General features: G+C 53.3%; 1 non-coding gene across 1 annotated transcript; it reads right to left on the reverse strand.

Annotated features, from left to right (window-relative positions):
• Nucleotides 1-2,444: 2,444 nt before the first annotated feature.
• Nucleotides 2,445-2,516, reverse strand: TRNAP-UGG (transfer RNA proline (anticodon UGG)). The gene has a single exon. It is a non-coding gene; the product is annotated as a tRNA-Pro (tRNA).
• Between the last annotated feature and the right edge of the window lie 4,102 nt (nt 2,517-6,618).

Genomic DNA, 6,618 nt, shown 5'->3' on the forward strand with positions numbered 1-6,618 from the left:
TTGCAAATATTTCTACAAATAAAGTTTGTTTGTTTTAAAATACTCACAATGTCACAAGCACATCCAACAACATTAACCTTAGTATTCTCACATCACCAGTCCATGTGCAGGTTTGGGTAAGAATGGACCCACTCCCTCCAGGGATGTCTTCACTTCCGCCCCTGAATCCTGAAAGACTGGATCCCAAGGCAGAGGTCCTGGGCTGTGGAGTGAAGCTGGGGACAGTTTGGACTACTCCCCCCCACACATACACACACCCAGGCTCTGAGGGGCTTCCAGGGCCACATCCCACCCACACCTCACACTGGAAGGACATGCTACCACAGTACCAAGTGTGACACCAGGCTCCTGCCCAGGGACCTACCTTCCAGAGTCTAAGACCAATATCCCAGCACAAGCCGCAACCCAGAAGGCACACAGGAAGGAATTGGGGGTGTTTAAGTGGGAAGCAAAAGGGTGAGGAAGGATGTTGAGGAAATTCATGGAGCCCTCAGGGGAGATGTCCCACACTGCCACTGCCCGAGACCCAGGGCAAGGTGTTTTCCAGTCCACTGAGCACACCCAGATACTCGGCCTCAGTGTCCAGGCTCCATCCGGCCACTGGGTTCCAGCTGAAATATGTAGCCACCATGTGGCCTGTCTCCCACCCATCCCCACAGGCCCAGATGCCACTCCACTCTGCTGGGGATTTCATATGTTCCCCCAAAAGACCAGAAACAACAAACTGTGGACTCCTCCAGGATTTGAAGCTGAAGTGAGAATAAGACCTTCTGCACAGGGACCTTCCCAGCGCTGCCTTGGACTGTCTGCTTCCCATTCACTGGACAAATAACAGCTGAGCCCAGCTCTAGCCAGGCTCTGGACTGAGGCTGGGCGTAGAGGGGAGCAGACCCTGGTGTGGAAGTGGGGAGGGAGGCATGAGGAAGGGTGGCCACTGACACAGAAGAGGACTTTGGAGAGGAGCTATCCTGGGGGTGGAGGTGGTAGTGGTTTCATCTCCTTAAGGATTGGGAGTCTTAAAAATTCTGGCCACAGAAGAAGAAGCCCTAGCCAGAAAGCCTGGTTATCTCAGCTGACCTCCACGGGCCTCAGGGTCAGGAGAGGCCTCACTGGGCTTCCCAGTGGGCCCCAAGTTCTGCGCAGCAGACCCACTCACTCAGGAACTCGACTCAGGAGCCATGAAAGGGGCACCCAGCGCCGCAACCCAAGCTTAAGCTGAGAAACCTGGGGCAGTAGGTCAGAGATGAGGCCCACCTGCCCACAACTCTGGGATTGGTATCAGGAAACCCTTCCCAGATTGAGGCCCCCTGAAGTTCCCACCAAAGCCTCAGTCTTTGCCTGTATTAGACATATCTTTTATTTTCTGTATTCTGATGCTTTGGGTGCCTCTCCCAGGGTTAGCCAATTTGTGGAGATAGCAAACAACTCCTCCACTAGCAGGTATTTCAAACGCAAACCAACCAATCCAGAGTCCGCAGCCCCCAACCAGCTCTTTTATGTACGTGGCTCTCACACTCCAGGCCACTGTCCACCTGCCAGAATAACCCCAAGACCAGAAAGAGCGCATTCAAAACAGCACCTATGCCCCAGAGCCCGCTGAAATTTTGAAAACTAGCCATTCTAAACCTGTTTACCCTGCCTCACCTGTTTTACCTTCCGTGAAACCACAAGAAAGTCTCTGGCTCAGGTTTCCCCTTCACTCCCTCTGCCTCCTGAGGGACTCGGGTGCTTTTCCTGTGGTCCCTTGGTGAAGGTATGTCCCCCTCCTCTTGGTAACTGTAACAAGCCATCTTTTCAATGACTGGATCAGTTGGCCTCACCATACCTGAATAATGATAAAAACTGCTGTTCTTCCAGCGCGGACAAAAGAGACTCTGTGTCCAGAGCGCAGCCTCAGGAGGCCTGGGCGGACCCCACGCCTTTGGTGCTTCCAACACTGAGGCATAGCCCCTTCCTCCCCATGCTCAGTCTCTGCTGAAGTTTCCCTCCTTCCAGTGGTTGTGGAAGGCCCTTCGAGAAGCCCCTCAGGAAAGAAAAAGACGCTTGAAAATGTGGGCTCATCCAGGATTTGAATTTATGACTTTTTACACCCAAAGCAAAAATGTACTCCCAGGCCAAGTTGTATGGTCATCCCGGATCCTACGATTTGCCTGGCGCACACAGACCAGGTCTCCCGCTCGCAGAGACGGGCATGGCCTCGAGGAGTTTGTCTCCACCCCCACCGCCATCTAGGGTCCGGGCCAGGCTGGGTTCCCGTTACCCTCAGTTCCAAGAGGAAGCCACAGACCTGGAAGTGCCCAGCAGGCTGTAACCGACCCGGACGGAGCAAGCGACAGTTGGTAGCATGGTGCCAAGGACTAGCCTTCACTGGACCAGAGCTCCACGGAGCTCCGGACCCTACACCCTGAAAACATGCAAGTGTCTGGAAACAAAAGGAAACCTCTGGGCTCGTCCGGGATTTGAACCCGGGACCTCTCGCACCCAAAGCGAGAATCATACCCCTAGACCAACGAGCCAACGTGAGGGGACATTGCTGACGTTTGCAATTGGAAGCTTGCGCCCGCAGCTCCGCCCTCCTGTCTTGGCAGAGTCGCGGCTTCCTGGTCCCTGGAAAAGTGTGGAAGGAAGCAGTGGGTTCTGATTCCAGAAGGGGAGGAGGAAGTGAACCTGCCGGGATGAGGAGCTGCAGCCCATCCGGTCCCCAGACCCGCAAAACCTTACTCCCTCCGACCCCACCGAGGGCCACTAGCCCCAAGCAACTAGAGGAAGGGGCAGGTGACAAGGCAGAGGGAGAAAGGCCGTGTGGCCCTGGTGAGTGTGGAGGTCTCTCATGGTGGACCCCAGCTCCAAAATTTCACCCAAAGTGGGACACAAGTCCAGGACCCTGAGAATGAGGCCCTGCCCTCCCCAAACCGGCCTGCCAGGGCGATCCTTGGTCATCTCGGGGTTCTGCACCGACCCCGGGGCCCGTGTCTTCAAACGAGCCCCCTCTTGGCCTGGCCTCGGCCCCAGAAGATCCTCGCAGCTCTGGAACCCCTATTCAAAGGTCACAGCTGGGGTTCGGGTGCACTTCTTTCTCAAATGGCAGCTGCTCCAACGCCCCAAACTTTTCTTCCGTCTTGGCACTAGCAAGGGGCCCCTCATCCACCTGGGAATGAAGGTCTCCTTAGCTTGACCCCGCGGCGAGGCCCTAAGCCTTCCTGATTTGCTTCATCCTGCGCGCCCTAAAAAGGGCTGAGAGCTTGAAAATGAGGGGTTGTCGGTGATTTAGAATCTGGCACTTCTCAGACCCTAAGCGAGGATCCCACCGCGTTCCTTACTGGCCATAGCTAGTGACACTCACCCCGGTGCCGTTCCTTGCCCTCTACTTTCAGGCTCCCCTGAGCTGCTGGAGCCACAGACTCACGACGGACAACTGACCGTGGCCTGGCGGCGCTCTCGCTCCCAACGAATTCAACGCGCCAAGGTCGGGGATGCGGCGTGCCCAGACTCCAGGGCACGAACCTACCAGTTTTAGAACAGGAAAGTTCTAGACAACTTCAACTAGTTTGTGGAGTAACACCACGCTCTATANAACATGGGCCAGTGAAGCGACGTCCTCCACAACTAGACTGAAGAACAAAAGGACAGCAACTTGTCTGTTCCCCTTCCCTGATTCACCAACGCTGTCCCCCACCCCCTGCTCCCTTCTCCTCCCCTAATTCCCAAATAAAATCTTAAAAAAAAAAGAGCACCCGGAAAAATTACTGAGACTAAGGGTGCCCTGAAGGGAGAAATGTGGGGAATTTCTCCTAAGTACCAGCCACAGTCCTGGAACCTGGCGTTCCAAGGAGCTAGGGGAGGAACAGGGACAGGCGCTCTGGTGTCTCTGGTCCTACCAAACACTGAGCCTGGCCTTGTAACAGCCCCAATGGTGGAAAGAAAACAAAAGAAAATCAGCTGATGGAAATCATATACCCTCCTCCTCCCTCTCCCACAAACTGGAAAGTAGAACACTCCATGTCCATTTCCCTTTTACTGAGGGAATGGAGTACTCAGGTACCGGAGTGCCCCTGCTTCCCAGCCTCCTTCTGGGCGGCTCCCCTGTCTCAGTCCCAGCCCGACTCCTGGCGATTCCCCCCTCACCATCACCCCAGTATTAAGGGTGGGCGCCGGAGACTTCCTGAAGCTCTGGGTTTGAATCATGTTCCCCAGGAGAACTGTAACGTAGCAGAGCAGATCATTCTGGGTTTACTAAATCTACAAATAAGATACTTGTTGATATGAAGGTCCAGATATTTAAGTTGGCTCACTCAAGGTGGAGAGTGAAGTCTGCACCCAGAGACGGTTTGAGGGTTCAGGTAAGTCGCACTGTGATACGAGTAGCCTATAGTATTAACGGTTAACTTATGAAATACTTGCTTTTCATTGTATCCGTCTTTATCAGACAGAACTACGCACCCAATGTGGGGCTCAAACACTCGGCCCTGAAATTAAGTTTCATGCTGAGCTAGTCAGGTAAAGATAATGACGTTTGCAGTCCTGCTTTGGGAGAGGCTGCGCAGGTGTGGCACATCCTGACATTGAGGACCCTGCGTCCCCCCATCCTCAGCTAGTTGTGGGCAGTGAGGGAATCCTTCAACCTGGGGGTTAAAGTGGAATTTTTGACGTCCGGCCATTAGCCACAGCTCTGGGTCGGGCCCTTCAGGGTGGTCCTGGCCTGGGTGGGGAGGGTGGAGGGTGGATAGAAGCAAGGAACCACCTCTCTCCAGAGCCCACTAGATACACGCTCCCCCTGTGTGGGATAAGTCCAGCCTGCTTATGGCTCCAGTTCATTCGAAATGACCCAAAGAATCACTCCCTCCCATTCCCCTGCTGACCTGTGTGTAGGGCGCAGAGAGGCGCCATGAAGTCCCAGTGGAGAGAGCGCATGGTCGTTTTTGTTGGTCCTCGCTTCTGTGAGTCCGTGGAACCACAGCTTTGCCCGCCATGGCCAGTGGCATGGGCATATCTTGGAAAAATCCAAACCTGGTCCTAAGCCCCGCCCACAATAGCTTATCTTCTAGATTCTAGAAGGTCCCTGGAGGAGGAAGGCTCATTGTCTACCATTCCTGACCAGTGGATAAGAGTGGCAGCTAGCCACATGAAGGCTTGTGAGGACGGAGGAATACTGGAACCATGGCCCCAGCTCTGCTCCATGCTTTGAGCACCTGCAAGTTCCTCTGCGTTGGAGGCATCAGTTTGCAGGGCGAGGAAGAGGCCAGCCGAGCTCAGGCCCAGGGGGAGACAGAACTGAGTCGGAATCTCCAGAGCTGCAGTCTCCCCTCCAGGGTTTAGAGCTGAACATACACAAGCCTCCTGTGGGGCCACTCGGGAGCGAGTGGGGAAGACCGACCTGTGATGCAGGACAGGAGAATGGGAGTGAAGATAACCAGGAGCCTGCAGGTGCAGACTAAACCACAACGTGACTCGTGACTTGTTGGTTTAGGAGCATGAGCCGCACTTAGGGTGCGGGAGGTCCTGGGCTCAAATCCCAGAATCTCAGGCGGGACACCTCATCCTCCAACCACTCCTCTGTAGTTCCTGCTCCTAGGGGGAGCAGCATCTGCTGGGCTGGTTAAAAGCCTGTGGGCCCTTGCGGGGCAGCAGGGTCCTAGTCCAGAAAGCCCCTCAACTATGTTCCGGGGAGCAAGCCGCTGGCTTGGCTGCTTCTCATGTTAATGACCAGTGTGGGGGCGGCGTGTACACCTCACAAAATGGACTCCCCCACAGTTCGTCCCCAGATTCTTCTCACCTCCTCTTTCCCTGGCCTCTTTCCCTGGGTTCTGAGCAGTTTCTGCAGGCCAGCCTCCCACGTCCTCTGCGTTACTCTGGCCATCTAATGATGGACATCGATCTTATCTTTGCCCACATGGGGAGCAGTAAGGGGCAACCCTCTCCCCCTCTCCCCCTCTCTCCCTCCCCAGCCAAGAGCTGTCAGCAGAGGCATCAACTCCATTCCTGAGGAGTAATAACGAACCCTCACCTGGAGTGAACCCCTGGGCGGTGCTCCCTTTCCCCACCAGAGGGCGCCTTGTCAGAGGAGGCTGCTAAACAGAAGACTGAAGATACAGAGTCCCATAACAATACTGAAAATGTCCAAGATGCAGTGAAAATACTGGTCATCCTAAGAACCAGGAATATCTCAACTCGAATAGACAGGACCCCCCCACACACCGACACATGTTGGAACCATCTGACAAGGTGGGTAAAATGTGGTAAAGCAGCCAGTGTAAAAAAGCCTAAACGAGCAATTACAACAAATTCAAAAATGAAAATATCAAAGAAATAGAAGATACAAAGAATAACCAAATGGAAAAGTTCAAATCGAAAATACAATAACCAAAATAAAAAGCTTTAATGGCTGGGCAACAGCAGAATACATAAGACAGAACTAAGAATCAGTGAACTTAAAGATAGGATGATAGAAATGATCGGATCTGAATAATAGAGAAAATAGATTTTAAATAATAGTCTCGAGGATTTGTGGGCTTTAATAAAATATCTAATATTTGAGTCATTGGAGACCCAAGAGAGGAGAAAAATTAGGCTAAATAATATTAGAAGAAATAGTAGCTGAAATTTTCCTGTGTATTTTTT

Source organism: Hipposideros armiger, unplaced genomic scaffold, assembly GCF_001890085.2.
Source record: "Hipposideros armiger isolate ML-2016 unplaced genomic scaffold, ASM189008v1 scaffold_1192, whole genome shotgun sequence".
Lineage (NCBI taxonomy): Eukaryota > Metazoa > Chordata > Mammalia > Chiroptera > Hipposideridae > Hipposideros > Hipposideros armiger.